Source organism: Dysidea avara, chromosome 6 (genome assembly GCF_963678975.1).
Source record: "Dysidea avara chromosome 6, odDysAvar1.4, whole genome shotgun sequence".
Lineage (NCBI taxonomy): Eukaryota > Metazoa > Porifera > Demospongiae > Dictyoceratida > Dysideidae > Dysidea > Dysidea avara.
The window spans coordinates 36,957,681-36,978,628 of record NC_089277.1 but is presented as its reverse complement, the minus strand read 5'-3'; the positions used below and the strand labels follow the sequence as shown (position 1 = coordinate 36,978,628).

At 37.6% G+C, this 20,948-nt stretch overlaps 1 protein-coding gene across 1 annotated transcript in view; it reads left to right on the top strand.

The window, feature by feature from the left end:
• The window catches only part of LOC136258375 (26S proteasome non-ATPase regulatory subunit 10-like), a 113,864-nt gene that overhangs the window by 8,317 nt on the left and 84,599 nt on the right, over positions 1-20,948 (top strand). The window contains exons 2-3 of the mRNA XM_066051685.1: positions 7,610-7,711; positions 15,474-15,575. The gene's annotated coding sequence lies outside the window, so the exon portion shown is untranslated. The remainder of the gene's footprint in view (positions 1-7,609; positions 7,712-15,473; positions 15,576-20,948) is intronic.

The window sequence follows — 20,948 nt, the reverse complement described above, 5'->3', positions numbered from 1 at the left end:
ACTACAGGAAAAGCCATTATGTGTTTTAACAGCACTATTCACCCACTCAGTTAGACTATCATTACAAAAATTACAAGTTCTGTGTAGTACAATGATGTACAGCTGAATGGAAAGGTATGTAGAAATGAATTTGATACTTTTGGTGTGAGCTGCAAGAATGATTTAATTTGGCAGTCAGAATTCTCTTCCATTGCTACATATATCCACACTCCATCTTCAAGAGATCATCTCTGATTAGCTTTCATTTGTGTCTTCTGGGATTGACACAGAGGGTGCAACTGAAGTACTGGTATTAGTAATCTGTGGTGGCCCCTAACACTTGTGGATACTGGCAAATCTGGTACACCAACTGGTATTACAGCTTTGTCATCATCTGACAGTCACATACAGTTGTACAAAGTATGTAAGTTCTCTAAAAGCCTTAACATGTGCAGTAGTGTATTGACATAACAGGAATCAGAATTTGACTTATAATTGCTTCAACTGAACACCTAACTTGACACAGAGCCTGCCAGTGTAACAAAGTGCATGCTGATGTAAAATATGGGTTTATAGGCCAAACTGATATCGGATTTATTTCATCATAGATAATAGACACCCTATACTGGATTGGAAATTTCTAAGTGCCACCTAATCTATCTACGTTTCATGCCCCTTATACTGTACACAGTACCGGAAGTATATTTTTAAGAACATGTTTTGCTTACTGGTGAGTAGTAAACATACAGTACCTAAGGTCTGGTCTATTCTAGTAGGTGTACTGATGTGTGTAACTAGAAGTTTGACTAGCGCAAATCACCCACTAGAGAGACCAGCTGGAAACAAGTCACCCTGTAGAGAAATTGGCTAGAAGAAATCACCTTGCAGTGAGTTCAACTACAAACAAACCATCTTGTAGAGAGACAAATCACCCTGTAGAGGGTTCAGCTACAAACAAATCACCCTGTATCAAGTTCAGCTGCAAACAAATCACCTTGTAGAGAGTTCAGCTAGAAACAACTGTAGAGAGTTAAGCTACAAATAAATCATCCTGTAGAGAGTTCAGCTATAAACAAATAACCCAGAAAGAGTTCGGCTTGAAACAAGTCACCTGGTAGAGAGATCAGCTAGAAAAAGTCACCAGAGTTCAGCTACAAAGAAACCATCCTGTTGACAGTTCAGCTACAACCAAATCATCCTATAGAGAGTTCAGCTCGACACAAGTCACCCTGTAGAGAGTTCAGCTACAAACAAATCACCTTGCAGAGAGTTTGGCTACAAAAAATAACCCTGTAGAGTGATCAGCTAAAAACAAGTCACTTTGTAGGGAATTTAGCTACAAATAAATTACCCTGTAGCAAGTTCAGCTAGACACAAGTCACCCTGAAATTGCCATTTTAAAGCTATATTTTTGTCAGAAACAATAACGTTAGTGTCAGTAAAATTAATTGGCTAAATAATGTGCTAATAATTACCGATACCAATAATTGCTGATAAACTAGTTTCTGATTTTATTGGTACATCACTATAGTGTAATAGCCTGTTGGCATATCTTAATCACTATTGTCTACCTCTTAATGTGTAAGAAACCTTAAACTTTAGGTTGACAATAATCACATTGCTATCTATAGCATGTGGGTTGAAAGGATAAGCATGGCTATTTTTGAAATCCTAAACATAATTATTGTAGTGGGATTTATTGTATTGCCCAATGCCTTATTCAACAACCAAGGAAACTGGTAACTTAGTGATGAACATACTGGGATTTAAATTGTGACCATGCATACTGCCAATTTTGGTTCTGTGACTTGAATACACTGGCATCTTCCGGCTATCATGGGTTGTGTAGGAAGGTAAAGAGAACATTATTACACCAAATTCTCTATCTGTTAAGGTTTGGAATATTGTCATCAACCACATCCTTTATAGCACTGTCCAGGTCTAGATGCTGATTTGATTGGAGCATGTCATGTTTAGCTCCTTTTATTCTTTGGCAACAGGGGCTGAAAAGGTGTTTTAGGGTGAGCTGTTGTTGGTTCGAGTGATCATGGTTTGTACTGTTGGGATTTGTGACCGTCTCAGCAAAAACCTGACTTGTTCGCACAATTAAAAAAATTTTTTTTATTCACTCAGCATTATTAGCAGTGTCCAAGGAATGGATCACCAAAGTTTTAGCATTCTGTGGTGAGTAGTTTTGAAATTATAACGCTAGACAGTAGAAAGAGCAAGATAATCGATTTGTACAGCGACTATACTGAAAATAAACTACAGGCGCTTACATTTGCAGTCATAACTTCCATTTGGATTAGTCTACAGCATTGCAATTTGGCTTACATTGTTCACCATGAATCGGTACATCAGCCAAGGTATAGTGTTAGCCCTGTAGATACTTGCGCATATGGATATGAAAGTGGTTTGGTAGAAGACACGATGATGATCTTGTTTACGTTTACCGCATTGTAAACAAACGCACGTGACACGCATTCCATTGAAGCTACAGAAACGAAACAAAGATTTTCTCACTCTCCATGAGCAGGCGAATACGATGGTATAACGTTTTAATCAATTTCAGTCTTCCTTCTTCAAATACTGGCCCCGATAAAAACCAGAATATTTTTCTTTGTAGCATGCGTAATTTTACGAATTATTTTTAAATTTCTCAATGCGCATGCTTGTGCGAACAAGTCGGGTTTTTGCTGAGATGGTCACATTTGATACCAGCCCATGCAAACAAAGCAACTAACTCAGCAAACAAATTGTACAAAACACAAAAGAACAATACAAAAACTAACAGTTACATATTTGTGACTGGATTTTGGAAAAACGATCCAAATCGCACATTAGAGGTTTCGAGATAAACGGTTTTAAAGAATTGAAGCCAGCATAACTCTCCAAGGATAGCAAGCACGCGTATGAAATTTACACAAAAGATGCATCAATCTGTTACCTTTCAAATCACTTCCAGTACTTGTAGCTGCTTGTACAGTTTCCTGCCAAATAAGATAGAAAATCTGAGCAGTTGGACGAGCGAAGTAGTATCACAAGTGCTCACAAAGGGGTGGAGGCTGGGGGGTGGCGGGGAGGGCAAGAGATAGACCTCAAAATGGAGGCAGACCACGACTGGAGTCCAGACACGAGATTACAGGGCTGCGCTGGCTCCTTAGTGGCTGATATGTAGCAAAAACAACAGAGAGCACGTCTGGCCAACATTATAAGGCTGTCCACCAGTAAACGACTGATTCTTGCCAAGCCAGGTCCTTAACAAGGCCTGAAACCGCCATTTGAGCACTCCACACCACACAGAAAAGACGTCTGTTAAAACCAGCCTCGAGTAGTTTGAGTAGTGCTGAGGGTCAAAACTTGTAGTACGATAGTGTAGCTATCAACTGGTGGTGTTAGTTTGATTTTGCCTGATGTGCGATTTGGATCGGTTCTGTAAAATCTGGTCACATATTAACACTTCACACCTAAAACTGTACAAAATAAAGAATGGCCTAATGCATGAAAACTTACATGAACAAGGTGTATCATAATTAGAAGAACACAAACCAAACCGTACAACTAATATTCTATGTGTGCATTGAGTTGAACACATTTAATAACTCATGGATGAAATTACAAAAGTTCTTGAAATTTGATCCATTTCTTGTTCCTCTAAAAAAGTATTTTATTCAAATATCTGACACATTTATGACCAATCAATTTCACCATACATTTCTTATGAGAAGCCATAAAGTGCATTGCCTGTATGTCCTTTTCTTGATTTTGTGACGGAGCCAAACCACACATGACACCTTTACTCTTGCCACTAATCACTTAGTTATCTGTAATGGTATTTCCCTTGAATGTTGTTTTCTCAGGACTCAGCTCAACTTGTATACATACTACAAATATACCAGCACAAGGAAAATTAGGAATTTTAAGTTCAATTATATAGGGATCATAGAAAAAAGTAAAGGAATAAGGGAAGTTTATTTCACCTGCAGAAATACTAATGGATATATAATTCCTACTTCAGTCCAAGCCTTTTGATTTCTTCTGATATTTGGATGATTATGATGGATACTGACATCAGTAATGGTTGCAAAGTTCCATAGCAGTTGACTGTCTGGTTGTCTAAAATACTATTAGGCAAATCAAGCTCATTCTCATATTGGGATTGTCTATATACTCTAGTTTGACATCTTCCATATATACCAGGTGGCTGAAACATAACTGTAGATGTGTTTGAAAGAAAATAACCTTCCTGGGTGCTTTCTAAAATTTAATAGTTAGTAGTGCAAGACACATGATAAAATAACAGTAGACTGTCACCTTAAAGTAATCCATATTGGATAGCAACCTTTGCTAAAAACAAAACAGCTGCAATAAGCATAGTAGGCCAAAAAGAAATTGCCTTTATAAAAGCTAAACAAATGCCATGGACTCTAATTGATCTTAAACAGTGTACAGTTCAATCATGAGGACTGAGTCATATGCCTTATTCATATCTATCCACACCAGTGTAGCATCATTTGATCGATCCTTTGTACCGTTAGCTTTGTGTATATCCTTTCTGTTGAAAAGGGACTAAGTTACAGCAGTATTTTCCAGATATTTCTGCAGCAGCAATCTCAAAGTAGTGGTAAGAAGTTTCCATGCTGTAGACAGACATTTGATGAGTCTGTAGACTGAAGGAGCATTACTTTTAGTTGGATTTTTTTACAACTAATACTGTTCTAGTCTGTTATATATATAGAAGCAGATCGTTGCAGTGATTTAGTAGAGTGGCATGAAAGAACAAAAGCATTTCATTCAACATGAATCTAACTTTTCTCTAGGCCCTGTGAAAATCACCTGATTGCAACCAAGAGTATGATATAGCAGAGTCAACAACAGATGAGATGGAGATATTCAAAAAGGCATTTCTGTTTCAGTATACTTCATAGATCACTTCAAAGTTTCAACATTAATTTACTCCTTAGAAGGAGGCTCGACTTAACCGGTCTAATTCCCTACCTGCTGATAAAAATAATCGTGGTAGTTTGTTGTAAAAAGCATGTTATGCCTACATCTTTATGTTGACAACCATTAGGTAATAGCCTTAATTATTTTGATGGACTTCCTCGCTTAAATAGATAAAATTAATAAATAAAACTTTAGCAGTAAGACAATCTGCAATTTGTACAATTCCATTAAAAAAATTCAGATACTGTAAGCAGTCAGGATTTCTAATAGAACAGTCACACAAATATGCTATTTTATTGAAGCAGTCACGTACATAGAATAAGGCCAGGCAAACTTGATTCATTATTTTTCATTTCCACTGACATCACATTGTACCCCACCTCCTCAAATTTCATTGTTGCTATTGTCAACCACCTGCACACAATTATTTTGATGCTAAGAAGACTGTCATTTCACAACACCCATTTTGTACCTCAGAAAAGGTAAGTATTAGTTTTTACAAGACTTTAACTAACCTTTATAGTAACAGAACAGTCTGATTTGGAGCAATTTCTTCAATAATGAGTAATGAAAAATGACTAGGCACTGGCCTATTATGCCCGAAATTTTACCTATTATGCTTTGGAGCATTGCTCAAAAATTAAGCCTATTATGCTCAAAATTATGCTTTCAAAATCAAGGTTATGCTCTAGAAGTGACTGTTTTATTAGAGTATATCAGCCTTTCCTGACTGCTCTATTAGAGTAAGTGACTGCTCTATTAGAGTATCTCGATCTTATTTCTGCAAAGTGTGAATAACCAACAAAGAAACGGTTTAATAAGTTATATTACGTGTTTTTGATTATAAAATGCACTAATAATACTATTGGCAGTGAATATTTGCTTTCTTTCAGGCACGCGTATTGCACATTTAATTAATTTTTCAAGCATCGTCCCTATTATGCTGGCATTATGCTTGATGCTTTTGGTCACCTATTATGCTTTAAATTATGCCAGCATAATCGGCCGGTGCCTAAAAATGACCTCCTGCCTACACAGAAATCAAAATTTTTGTGGACGAGAAACAGGTGATCAAGTTTTCTTGGCCTAATGAAATGCTCAACCAGTTAAAGAATAGAATACCATTTGAGGCTGGAACATCAATGTAAATGGTCTAATGTAAAAACTAACAATATTGGCAAAAAAACAGTACATAATTTTGGCAATTCTTAAAACCATAATAGGTGACTTTTGAGCACTGCTTAAAGTATAATGCTCAATTTTATGAGTGTAATAGCCTCATAAGAGTTTTGGATTCAGAGTAGGGTAGCTAGTGTTATTAGCTGATATGTTTGTTGTACAACACTGCAGCTATGAGACAACTGAGTGAGCAAATTAAGCTGTGCACAAAGAAGTGGTTTCAAAGTTTAATTACTCTAATAGTCTGAAATATTACAACTTATTATTGTGAAGTGAAAGATGTTGGGACACAATGGTGACAATATCAAGTTATCTTGAATATACAAATTTTCTTGGAAAAAAGGCTTTTTCCCACAATTGATATCATTGACATGCACCATGTAATGAAAATTAATACACACATGGGCGTAGGAACAGGGGGGGCCACAGGGGCCAGGGCCCCCCTAGTCTGTGGCCGTGGATAGATAGAACAGGCCAGGGCGGCAGGGCCCCTCCAGTTTGCAGCAGGAATCATTTTTACAGTAATGCACCATGTGACACGTAATAATTATAGATCATTGGCCTACTTGGACGCTGATAAGCTATGTTCCTTTCTCACCAACTAAAATGTTGGTCCTGGTTTATTTGAAATAATATTAGAGGCGCTTAAAGTGATAATAAGCTACGTACACCTCACGTGTAATTCGTGTTAGAAAATAATTAAAAAACTGCATGTGCAGCTGCAGAGAGTTAACTTATGTCTCAGTCTCACTACCAGAAAACTCTGTCAGAATTAATTCGTAGTCATGGTAGACCTATTTCGGAGTCCATTTAGTGAAGGAGCTTCTAACAGTAACAGTTCCCAGAGCGATTCTAGCAGAGGTAGCTTTGTTCTAGCCCTCATGCGGTGGCTCTAGCCCTAATAACGAACCTTTGATGGAGGAAGCTGAATCAGAGCAGTCCCACTTCCCAGAAGACTACGGATCTGTGAACGACTAACGCAGAATGTAGCTAATACTCAGGGGGGAAGACGTTAATTCATTAATTCATCCCGCATACAAGTAATTTATCACTTCTGGGGGGGTATATTTAACAACATGAAATTAGTTCAAGTAACAGCACCTTATTAATTGTGTTTTGTGATGTCATCAGTCCTACACATCATTAACATGGTATACAAGGTTGCTATAAGACGATTACTTATCTAGCATCACTGTGATTATGATTATTGGCTAAAATTTCCTCCAGATTCAATCCCATAGCACCTATTTTTCAAAATTTCCCTGGGGGGGGGGGGGGTGCATGCCCCCAGACCCCCCTAGAAGGAGAGCAATGCTCTGAGTGCGCTTCTCACACTGTGCATGTACCCACAGGTAGCTACACCCTCCTCCACCACTGCTTTAGTTACCAATAGTGGCCCCCCTATAGTTTTTTGCTTTGCTACGCCCCTGACACATCAATTCTTACCTATCTTGCTGAGGGTTTTATTATATTACATTTTAATCCAATGTTTATACCACTATAGGGATCAGGTGAGACTCCACTACACCAAGCAATAGAAGGTGATCACACAGAAGTAGTAAAATTATTATTGTCGAAAGGAGCTGATGTTACTAGCATAAATAAAGTGAGTGCTCACACATACTAGAGTACAATCTTTTGTTTTGCATTTTCACCATTACATGTATGTTGTGAGAGTATGATAACATGTAACTGAGCCTGCATGCACATGGGCATTTGTCCACAGTACTTTTTCAAATTTTCATGACTCATAAACTTTTTATGTCAGCATGCTATATAGCCATATAATTTTCTGCACTTATCAAACGTTTAATTGGCAATTTACAAAATGAAGACACTTGATTATTATACCACTTTAGTGAGGGAATTCAAAGGCACCACTTGGGATTTAACTTACATATTTCCCAGGAATGTCATGGGAACATGGTGTACTCATGGCTTTGATGCCCAACCAGTTTAAGAATACGATACGGATTGACTCATTATATTGAGCAATGTGCAACGTAACATTGTGGGATTCAGTATTACTTTTTTTGCAAGGCTGAGTGTAGCCAAAAATGATAAAAAATGGTTAGGATTGTTCATAATCTATTCTCTATAATTAATAATCACTATACGATGATGTATGGATGTGTACTTCTGTGTAATATGTGTTAGCTATTGAGCAGTCCACAGAACAAGACCACTACTAAAAAATAGGTTACTAACTTATATATAATCACAAGTTGACCCTTAAACCTGTGTAACCCAGAAAACTGGATTTGATAAAACACAAACAAAAAATGCACAATATTTTTTGCCATTTTACATACATAGTTTACACAAGTATATCTCGCAAAGCGTTTACCCAATCTCTTAGAAATAGAGATTTCCTTACTTGGGAAGGCCTACCCTTTTGAATTGTGGAAGTAAAGTGATAAAATTTAATGGTGTTTGTAATAGTAGTCCAACAGCTGTGAGGAATCGGCAAAATCTCTCACAGCTATTGTATGATTAACTTCTATCATTTTACTTCCAAAATTCAATCCAGTGACTATTTAAACTTGACCACTAATCAACAATGTTTAAAGGTATAATTAGAGTGTACCGATATAAGAAAACTAAACCGATCCAATACCAATCTGATATGGATTAATAATTTTGAAACCGATACGATACTGATCCGATATACAGATATAACTAAGTGTAGCTATTTATATTTGAGGAACCACATATGCCATCTTCAACTTTATTTTAACTACTGAAGAAACCACTGAAGACAGTCTTAAGATTATTGGCTATGCTTGGTTACCCATGGTGGTGTGGCCTCTATTGACAGCTCAGACTATAATGCACCCACAAATATTTTAATACATGCCCCTGCCAAATTTAGTCCAGATTACTCTGCATTTTAATGGCTTGTAGAGATGGTTGTTTGTTTTGTGCTTAGCTCTTGGTTCATCTGTTTGCTGTTTCCCCAGGCCCATCACTATGAGTGTTCTGTGGTGCAGCCAGGAAAAATTTTTTACTAAAGCAAAGTTTATACATTGACCAAATTGAGGGTCTGCTTCTGACTCAACTGATTCACAAATACTTTTCAAGTATGGGTGGTACAGCATTTGCAGGTTGACTATCTGGTTGGATGGAGGAAACTGTTTCAGAAGACTCTGAATGTTTTTCTGCAAGTTATAAGTAATGCTCCAGCATAGTTAATGCTACAGTATACCATGCTTCAATTATAAGACTAGTTTAATTACATGTAACACAACTTACTCCGGAGATATTTTGAGCAGTCAGGCCATCCATGGACTGCAATGAAGGTCATAGTTATGCATACTACTTTTTATTGATCTGATGTGATGTTTAAATTATCTCTTTCATGTGATGTTCAACTGCATGTGCTAAACATGTCTAGCTAGGGAGTCTGGGGGAATGCTCCCCCTCAAGAAAAATTTTACTTTGAAATGGAATGTGAAGCGAGCTATTTTTTTGATTGTAACGGCTAATGCATAATCAATTAGCTCAATGTAATGCCATGCAGTTGACTCATTGGAACTTTTGAAAAGTAATGTAAAGACAATTGACATAAATGTAAATGATCAAGTATTGAGAACAGTGGCTATAATCTGTATTGAATGTTCTATTAGAGTATATTGCGATGACTGTTCTATTAGAGTATCTCGATCTTTTACAAATTCAAGCCACACAAAATAGAATCTATGGCTGTAGTACTAAGCAGGGCTGGAGCCTATGGTACCTTGATGGTGCTGGACCACTTTTCAGCTACTGAGGTATAGCACTGCTGTCTAGTAACGTTTGAGTAGAAAATCCAAAGTGCCAAAACTCAGGCCTGCTGAGCCTGCTGTTGAGCATTTTTACCGAGGCAGCTGCCTTGGTTGCCTCAATGGTAGCTTCGCCACTGGTGTTTGTTGTATGATTGGTAAGCTTTGTGACAACAAGACAATATTTATCCACACACTTAGATGGCTTCATGTAGCATACAGCTTTTAGACAAGGAAGATAGCTACTATTTCCTGCATGTTAGCTAAATAATAGGGGTTATAATGTGGCTTGATCATTGGACAGTGTCCTTAAGATATTTTAGTTGTATATTGGTGTATCATATTGGTTTTTAGCAGCAATATTGGCTCCCATCGATATAGTAGAAATGTTTATATTGGCCACCGATACAATATGTATTGGTACGTATATTGGTACACCTCTAGGTAAATTGAATACTTAATTGTGGCACTACTCAAGTGTGGTACTACCGTATATGCAGTATTTTTTGAAGGATGTATTTTTTTTGCGAATTTCATGAATGGGTATCTTTTGTGAAACTTAAATTATGAGAATGGTGAAGATATTAGAATCTAATCCAAAACAGCCAAGCTGTAAAAAAAGTGTGCGGCCCTCTGAAAGGCTATGGTGAAAAAAGATGTGAAATCCAAGGTGGCGGCCAAGAAATGGCTGTGATGGTAGGTTAATGGTAAAAATTTTAATAATGACAATTCAGGTGAATTTGGTGCCGCTTGGTCTTGGCACAAAATTCACCTGAATTGTCATTATTAAAATTTTTACCATTAACCTACCATCACAGCCATTTCTTGGCCGCCACTTTGGATTTCACATCTTTTTTCACCATAGCCTTTCTGAGGGCCGCACACTTTTTTTACAGCTTGGCTGTTTTGGATTAGATTTCATTTCTTTTTGTATTTGTATACCCCAAAGCCAGCCTATGGCCAGCTTTGGGACTTTTTTAACCTATGCTTTTTTTTCTTTACTACAGGAAGAAGAAAAGATGAAGTAGATGTACTTTAAGTATTTTATCAGTAAATGTACAAATTATATATATAATACATAATTTGATTACAGAAATCTCCATGGTGGTTTCTTTGTAACTGAACACTCTACAAGCTCTCTACAGGGTGAATTGTTTGTAGCTGAACAATCTACAAGGTAACTTCTTCTAGCTGATCTCTCTACAGGGTGATTTGTTTGTAGCTGAATTCTGTACAGGTGATTTGTTTGCAGCTGAGCTCTTTACAGAATGGTTTCTTTGTAGCTGAACTCTCTACAAGGTAATTTCTTCTAGCTGATCTCTCTACAGGGAGATTTGTTTGTAGCTGAACTATCTACAAGGTAATATCTTCTAGCTGATCTCTCTACAGGGTGATTTGTTTGTAGCTGAATTCTGTACAGGTGATTTGTTTGCAGCTGAGCTCTTTACAAAATGGTTTCTTTGTAGCTGAACTCTCTACAAGGTAACTTCTTCTAACTGATCTTTCTACATGGTGATTTGTTTGTAGCTGAACTATCTACAAGGTAATTTCTTCTAGCTGATCTCTCTACAGGGTGATTTGTTTGTAGCTGATTTCTGTACAGGTGATTTGTTTACAGCTGAGCTCTTTACAAAATGGTTTCTTTGTAGCTGAACTCTCTACAAGGTAACTTCTTCTAACTGATCTTTCTACATGGTGATTTGTTTGTAGCTGAACTATCTACAAGGTAATTTCTTCTAGCTGATCTCTCTACAGGGTGATTTGTTTGTAGCTGAATTCTGTACAGGTGATTTGTTTGCAGCTGAGCTCTTTACAGAATGGTTTCTTTGTAGCTGAACTCCCTACAAGGTAACTTTTCTAGCTGATGTCTCTACAAGGTCACTAGTTTGTAGCTGAACTCTCTACATGGTGGTTTCTTTGTAACTGAACTTTCTACAAGGTGACTTCTTCTAGCTGATCTTTCTAGAGGGTGATTTGTTTGTAGCTGAACTCTCTACAAGGTAACTTCTTCTAGCTGATCTCTCTACAGGGAGATTTGTTCGTAGCTGAACTCTCTACAGGTGATTTGTTTGAAGCTGAACTCTACATGATGGTTTCTTTGTAGCTGAACTCTCTACAAGGTAACTTCTTCTAGCTAATCTCTCTACAGGGAGATTTGTTTGTAGCCGAACTCTCTGCAGGTAATTTGTTTGAAGCTGAACTCTCTAAATGATGGTTTCTTTGTAGCTGAACTCTCTACAAGTTAACTTCTTCTAGCTGATCTCTCTACAGGGTGATTTGTTTGTAGCTGAATTCTGTACAGGTGATTTGTTTGCAGCTGAGCTCTTTAAAGAATGGTTTCTTTGTAGCTGAACTCTCTACAAGGCAACTTCTTCTAGCTGATGTCTCTACAAGGTCACTAGTTTGTAGCTGAGCTCTCTACATGGTGGTTTCTTTGTAACTGAACACTCTGCAAGGTGATCTCTTCTAGCTGATCTTTCTACATGGTGATTTGTTTGAAGCTGAACTCTCTACAAGGTAACTTCTTTTAGCTGATCTCTCTACAGGCAGATTTGTTTGTAGCTGAACTCTCTACATGATGGTTTCTTTGTAGCTGAACTCTCTGCAAGGTAACTTCTTCTATTGATCTCTCCCCAGGGCGATTTGTTTGTAGCTGAACTCTCTACATGGTGGTTACTTTGTAGCTGAACTCTACAAGGTGATTTCTTCTAGCTGAACTATCTCTTTCCATAGTTGCATGAACTCCCTACAAGGTAACTTCTTCTAGCTGATCTCTCTACAGGGTGACTTGTGTGTAGCTGATCTCTATACAGGTTTCTTGTTTCTAGCTGATATCTTGAATTCTCTTCAGGGTGACTGCTCTATTAGGATGACTGCTCTATTAGAGTATCTCGATCTCGCACTTGCTGCACCAAGTAGGATTTCATGTTATAACTCCGTGGCTTTAAGTCTGATTCTTCTACACCATTGATGAGCCTTTCTAAGATGATTACTCCATCTGTACATCGATTTTCAAAGCATTACCCTAAGCGGTTTATCTGGTAGGCGTGGCAAGCAGTCTTTTTTTATTAGCTAATCTCGATTGCGTAATTGTTACACACTGTTGGTTTTTTCGTTGTATCTTCCTGTTTTTTTAGCTCGATTTCTTTCAAACCACAAAAGGTTTGAGGTTCAATAGTTAACCTATTCACCCACCGATTTTCAGCTTCTTCCCATACGCGGTTTACCCTGTAGGCGTGACAACATATTGGTGTTATTTTTCGTGAATAATCGCTCATAACGCTTTGCCTGTTTATTGTATTCCAGCCAAAGTTGGTACCGAGATGCGCCTTTATACCCCCCTTCTGTGTGCCAAATTTCAAGGCAATCGGATATGGCGTTCGCGTTTTATAGCAGTTTTTGTAAGTGTGCGACAAGAAAAAGAAAAATAAGAAGAAAATAAAAACGAAGAAACTGAGCCAATTTTTGAAGTCGCATATCGCGGGAACGCGCGAAGCGATTTCGCTCAAATTTGGAATGTGGAGTGCTGTAGTTGGAGGGCATGTCCACAGCAAAAATCGTCTTGTTTCATCAAGGGATCACAGAGCTACGGAAGTGCAAAAATTGTGTTTTCTTTCTTCCTGTCAATATACTCACGGGTGTTACGCGCCGGCTTCTTGGGCCGCACGACACACTACCGTGTGTCTTGATTTCTAGGTATCCCAATACACTGGAGGCTGGGGCATAGCTAGGATTTTTTGAAGGGGGTTCAACAGCATTATTGAGTTACTAGAAGCAGGAGTCTGGGCGAGCAGCCGCCAGCTGCTGAGAGACTTTAAATATTATAATGAATCAAAACTCAACAAATTGCTATATTTTATGCAAAAAAATAGTGTAACAATGCATATAAGTGCCCCCAGAATGAAGCTTGTACTAGATAAAGCTACTTATAGTGGAAACAGACAGCATAACACATAGAAGCACATAGATCTATAGACATCTGTAAGTGATAATTATTCCACTGCTATAGGAACCATGAATCCACTGATACAAATGGAATGACTTACAATGATAACATTATAACTGCAAAATTAATTTGCATAGCATGGATTCTTTCTGCATGCCCAATTGATGAATTTCTGGAGTTCTAAATCTTCAAACACTGCATACCAAAGCTATAATGACCTTATACTCCTATTATAGCATGGGACATTTTCTCCGTCAGTATTTTCATGCACTAGAGCAATGGTTCCTTTGGCCACAGTGGTGTACAAGAGAATAGCCAACCTGCTGTCAAGAAAAAATGGGCAATACAACACTCTGTACTGGCTAAGATGTAAATATGAACTGAGTTTTTCCGAGCAGCCATTACTTGTTTGAGAGGTTCTAGATCTTCCTACCACCAGTTTGGCCTAATGCAAAGTATCTGCAGCTATTGACCTTGTGTGCACAAAGGGAAGGATCAGTTCATCTGATCGAATCTTTATCTTTAAGTATTCATCTTGCTGTTGTTGTTATTTTTAATTTTGCTTATTTGTTTGATCGATTGGTCTATCCCTTTATTATACTGTAGCAGTATAAGGTCATGTTCAGTTTTACATTTATTAAATGTTGAAAATTCCACTAGTGAATTATGGATATTTACATGTTCTATTAGAGTATACCTGGCTGCCCTATTAGAGTATATACCTGACTGTTCTATTGGAGTATATCAATCTTTAAAAAAGTTTTCAAGAGGTTACACGTTACCTCTGTAAATCCTTACCTGAGAGACGAATGCAAGCTTTATCAATGGTTGCATGTGTTGTGCTATATACTATTATTCACTAATTTTGTCCTGCCTCACTAAATGGTGTGTTATGGTCCAGCTGCTTTATACTCAGAAGTCTAAATTTAACAGGGGTTCCTGAACCCCTAGGAACCCCCCTCCCTAAACCCCTGGAAGGCAGTGCCATTTGTGGAATGTGAGCATTTACGAAAGTAACATACCTCGAAAAGTACCATGTATACAGTATTGAAAGTGTAGTGTTTAACCAAGAAAATATGAGACCGGATATGCAAAAACCCAGCATAATGGTGCATTTTCAAATTCTTTATTATTAAATATTTATTATCTACGTAGCCAAGTGTATAGTCTGGCCAGGTTTTGGCCTTGTATCCCAACAACTTTTGGAGTTACAGCCCTACAAAGTAGCAACAACAGAAAGATTGATTTGTACAACAAGAATTTGGAAAATAAATTACAGGTGCTAACAAAAATAGCTGTAACATATGAAAACAATGTAATACAGAGATGCAACTGGCACCATTGTGTTTGCCATGAATAGGAAAGTACATTATCAGGAAATGTTTCTCTTCTACTACCTTTCTTCACTACATACAGAAATGAAATCAGTGAAGAAAGATTGATTGCATATATGTAAATATTCTGCAATCATTCCGGGTTTTTGCAGATCTAGTCACATAAAGTACAGTATTTTGGCACTGTAATAACTATGATCTGTTATGTGATGAGGTGTATTTTGTGTCCATTAGCCCTGTTTTTACAGGCATGGTGACATTATGTATGTGCATGTAGTATAATATCTTTGTAGTGTGGGTTATTAGAATATACTGATATTATTATAGTCATCAGATGACACTCCATTACACACAGCAGTAAAGTGTGGTTGCACGCAAGTAGCAGGACTGTTATTATCAAGAGGAGCTGATGTGAACTGTGTTAACAAAGTGAGAACTTACATTAATTTAACACTTAAACCTGCGAAGAACTTTTGGGGAATGCATGTTTATACAATATGGGTATGCATTGCAACGTTAGGTGGGGTAACTTAATTTTTATAGCCTAAGACAACACATTGTTCAAAAGTTTGTTTACTGGGTTACTTGTAGAAGGTTAAATGAACAATGTAACTACAGTGGCTTATTGGTTATGAAGTGATGAACAACAGCAATTCGCATCTCTATGTTTTGAAATTCTTGCCACGTCTTTAATTTCAATTGTGAGTGAGTCATATAATTTATGGCCTGATATAACTTTTATGGCAAACCAAACGGAACTTGTTGCAAGTTGATAGGAGCAATCACAATCAAGCTATGGATCATTTTATAATGGTATGTAAAGGATTTATGTGTTTGCTTGCCAAAAACTCTTTATATGGCTAGTTTTGGAATCGCTGTTTAGCATTAGGGAAAAACCTTTGGTATCATTTAAATCCTTAAAAATTGAATCTTTGTTACATCATAAGAAGAATGACGTAAATTGCACAACCTTAGGATGGATCCTTCAAATACTACAGTGTTTTTTGCAAGGCATACATATTTGGGCCAGCTTCTGGCCTATGTGGGTTTGAGGGTTACGTATTGGTCAATGATTGTTATTATACCTTCCATTCATGGAAATTGTTATCATCTATGTACATGCCTATTAATATAGATGAAAATATAAATCTATTATAGGGTCTGCAACACGAAAAATTGATATCCTCCAATCAACTACCTAACTATTCTCATGGGTTAGGCGAAGTGTAACTTGAATAATGCCAGCGTGGCAGCCAAGTTTGTCACTTTCTTCTGGTAGACAATGATACAAATGTATTAAAATCACGTGATTTTACATTGCAGCAGTTCGTAAGGTTCTTCGTATGCCACAATATTCTCAACATTGTTCAATTAATCTATCATCAACTCAAAGTATCGGTGATTTGATTTTATAGGTCAGTTTCTGGTGGCAGCACAATCTGTGCAGCTTTTTGGTGACAGAAAAAATGTTTCTTCTTCTGGAGCACAGGACAAGCAGAGTAGCAACTACGCCATGGGTCAGCATTGACCACTACTAGGCAAAGTACTTGCATGCGAAGTATGGTTATAATTGAAGTTTGTTAGCCATCTGGCTGAGCCATCTGGCTGAGCCATCTATATGCTGAAATTTGGTCAAAACGATGTGATTTTTGTAAATAAATACCAGAATGGTTGATACATCAGTGCAACATTGTTCAACAGCAAGGATACGATCCTGATAAACACCTAACAATATGGCTATCTCGCCCAGTAAACACATAGAGCAATCTAATGCATGAAATAAACACTCACATGATCGAACTTAAAATAGCAGAAATACCCATGAAATCGCTTTCATTTCTGAATAGGAACCATGCAGTGTGCTCCTTTTGTAAATATTTGTGTTAATTGTTCACTCAGACCGGGTCTGGGCCAGTGCAGGTGTGTTTTATGCTGTGATGACATCATAGGGAGAGTCTTAGACTGCTGGGCTAATCGAGATGCTGAACCTAGTGGACACAAACTGATTGTCACTTGAGTCCAAGTGATATTAAGGTCATTGGAATAGGTTAAGGTTGTATTTACTGAGATTTGAATATCGATCATGTGAGTGCCTATTTCATGCATTGGATTGCACTATGCGTTTACTGGGTGAGATAGCCATATCGTTAGGTATTTATAAGTTTTATATCCTTGCTGTTGGAGACTGTCTCACTGATGTATCAACCATTCTGGTATTTATTTGCAAAAATTACATTCTTTTGGCCAAATTTATGGCTCAGCCAGATGGCTAACAAACTTCAATTATAAGCATACTCCGCATGCAGGTACTTTATCTAGCATAGTTGTATTGATCATTGCTGACAGGGCCATAGCCAGACTTTTATCTGGGTACCTTTTTGAGGCCCTTTTTATATGGATTACATTATGGTGTGCGAAACACACCCAGCATGTGAAGCATGCTGCTAAGGGGGGGGGGTTGGGGGCATTCCTCAAGGAAAATTTTTGAAAATAGACACTAAAAGGTTGAAATTAGTGGCATTTCAGTCAATAAAAATAACAATTTTTAGGTAAGCTCAAGACCAGCTATTTGGATGACATCTGGGAAATATCTCTACTGCTACTGTAATTATACCATCTGTGATTATACCATTTGTGTCTATAATGTCACAGTGAATAAGAATGGGAAAGATTGAGCGCTCTGTTGGATTGTGCATTGAAGCATAGATGTTATTTATGGGCTCTGCATGGGAGGGGCTTGCCCACCAAAAATTTTATATCATAAAAGTTCTAGTTTATAGGCAACAAATATGGTTTTGTAAATAAATTAAGTAATTACATATAGGTTTTTAAAAAAATGTAATTGTGACTGTTCTATTAGAGTGATTGTTTTATTAGAGTGATTGTTCTATTAGGGTGATTGACTGCTCTATTAGAGTATCTCGATCTTGCATTACATTACAATCACTGAATGAGCCAGCTACTCGGAGCACTTAATTTAGCTTCTTGTTAGTGGTGTTTATCAAACTGGAGCTAATGGACTTTTGCTACTGAAAATTTGGACTTGTATACTAAAATTGTGGACCTTTTTACTGAAATTGTGGACCTTTTTCCAAAGAGGGTGGTTCTTCCGAACACCCAAACCCCCCTGGCTATGGCCTGGCTGACCCATGGCACAGTTGCTGCTCTGCTTGTCCTGTACTCCAGAGGAAGAAACATTTTTTCTGTCATCAAAAAGCTGCACAGATCATGCTGCCACCAGAAACTGACTAGTAAAATCAAACCACTGATACTTTGAGTTGATGATAGATTACTTGAACAATGTTGAGAGTGAATATCGTCGCATACAAAGAACCCTACGAAGTGCTGCAACGAAAAATCATGTGAATTTAAGACATTTGTATAGTTTTCTACCAGAAGAAAGTGACAAACTTGGCTGCCACGCAGGTGTTGTTCAAGTTACACTTAGCCTAACCCATGACAATAGTTAGGTAGTTGATTGGAGGATATTGATTTTTCACGTTGCGGACCCTATCTACAGGTGTATTAAAGTATAAGTTAGTATTAATTGGACTCAGATATTGCAAGAAAGAAATGGTGTAGTTTTATACTTTACACAGCCAACTTTGACACGATGACCTACTAGTAAGCTTTTGCTGCAGGTTTAGTGTGTTTTCATAGCATCTAGAGTAATTGTATAACATCTGGAGTAAAAGAAGCAGCTTGTACAGCTTGCATTGGTACTCACTTTGAAGTAGAAAGTGATATAATAGCTTTGGTTTGAACACCAGCTTTAATTTAAATTCAACAAGTGTAGTAATAGTGAGCTAAAGAATTAGATTTATAAGTGTTTCACAACTTTTACATTAATATTTTGTGTAACTTCATTTTGCTGAACAACAATAATATATATATCAAGACACACGGTAGTGTGTAGTGTGGCCCAAGAAGCCGGTGCACCACACCGTGAGTACAGTATATTGACAGGAAGAAAGAAAACGTCATTTTCACACCTTTGTATCTCGGTGATCCCTTATCCGATTGGAACCAAATTTGTTACAGAGTTGCTCACCAGCTAGGGAAGTCTACATTCCTAATTTGAAGGAAATCGCTCCAGCCATTTCCGAGATACGAGCTGCCAAAGTGTCACTATTTTTTCTTCATTTCTTTTTCTTCTTCTTCGTGTTTTCGCACACATGCAAAAATTGCTATAAAACGCAAACGCATACTCCGATCGCCTTGCAAATTAGCACACAGAACGGGAGTCCAAAGGCGAATCCTAGCATCAATTTTGGTGAAAATCCGATGAATGGTTCAGGAGTTATTACCTATTATTCGTGTAAAACAAGATTGATTTGTTGTCACGCCTACAGGGTAAACCGCTTCATAGAATGAGTTGAAAATTGCTATGTAGATGGAGTAACCATCGTAGGACTGCCTTTTAGTGGTTTGAAAGGAATCGAGTTAAAGACCACGGAGATATGATACAAAACCCAACCTGTGTCACAATTACGTGATCGATTTTTATGAATACAAAAGTATTAGTTTTTACGCCTACTAAGCAAACCGCTTAGAGCAACGAGCTGAAAATCGATGAATAGCTGGAATAATCTTGATAGAAAGTCCTTACAGTAGTATAGAAGAATTGGATTACAAACCACTTAGTTATGATTCGAAAGCCAACTTCGTGTAGCAAATGCGAGATCGAGAAACTCTAATAGAACAGTCACACTAATAGAGCATTCAGCTAATTTATTTACTTCACTATAGAATTCTATTACATTGCAAGTTATTTTGTAGGGAGTTCAGCTGCAAAAAGTTAATCTTATAGACAGTTCAGCAAGAAGCAGGTCACCCTGTGGAGAGTTAAGCTACAAATATATCACTGTAGTGATTCAGAACATTACAAGTCACACTGAAGAGAGTTCAGCTATAAACAAGTCATGCACCCTGTAGAGAATTCAGCTACAATTAAGTCACTCTCTAGAGAATTCATCTAAACACAAGTCACTGTGGGGAGAGTTCAGCTACAAACAAATTACCTTGTAGAGAGATCAGCTACAAGCAAAACACTTAGCAGAGAGTTCAGCTACAAACAAATCAACCTTTAGAGCAATCAGCAACAAACAAATCAAATTGTAGAAAGGTCAGCTACAAACAAATCAACCTGCAGAGAGATCAGCTACAAACAAAACAGCTTGTAGAGAGATCATTTACACACAAGTCAACGTATAGAGAGATAAGCTAGAAACAAATCACCCTGTAGAGAGTTCAGCTACAAAAAATCACCCTGTAGAGACATCAGCTAGAAACTAGACACAATGTAAGGAGTTCAGCTACAAGTAAATCTCCCTGTAGAGAGTTCAGCTAAAACTAATCAACCTGCAGAGAGATCAGCTACAAACAAATCACCTTATAGAGAGTTCAGCTACAAAAAATTACCCTGTAGAGAGATCGGCTACAAACACATCAACCTGCAGAAAGATCAGCTACACACAAATCAACTTGTAGAGAGATCAGCTACAAACAAATTACCCTGTAGAGAAATCAGATAGAAACTAGACACAATGTAAGGAGTTCTACTGCAAGCAAATCACTCTGTAGAGCGATCGGTTAGAAACAAATCACCCTGAAGATAGGTCAGCTACAACAAATCACCTTATAGAGAGTTCAGCTACAAACAAATTACCCTTTAGAGAGATCGGCTACAAACACATCAACTTGCAGAAAGATCAGCTACACACAAATCAACTTGTAGAGAGATCAGCTACAAACAAATTACCCTGTAGAGAAATCAGATAGAAACTAGACACAATGTAAGGA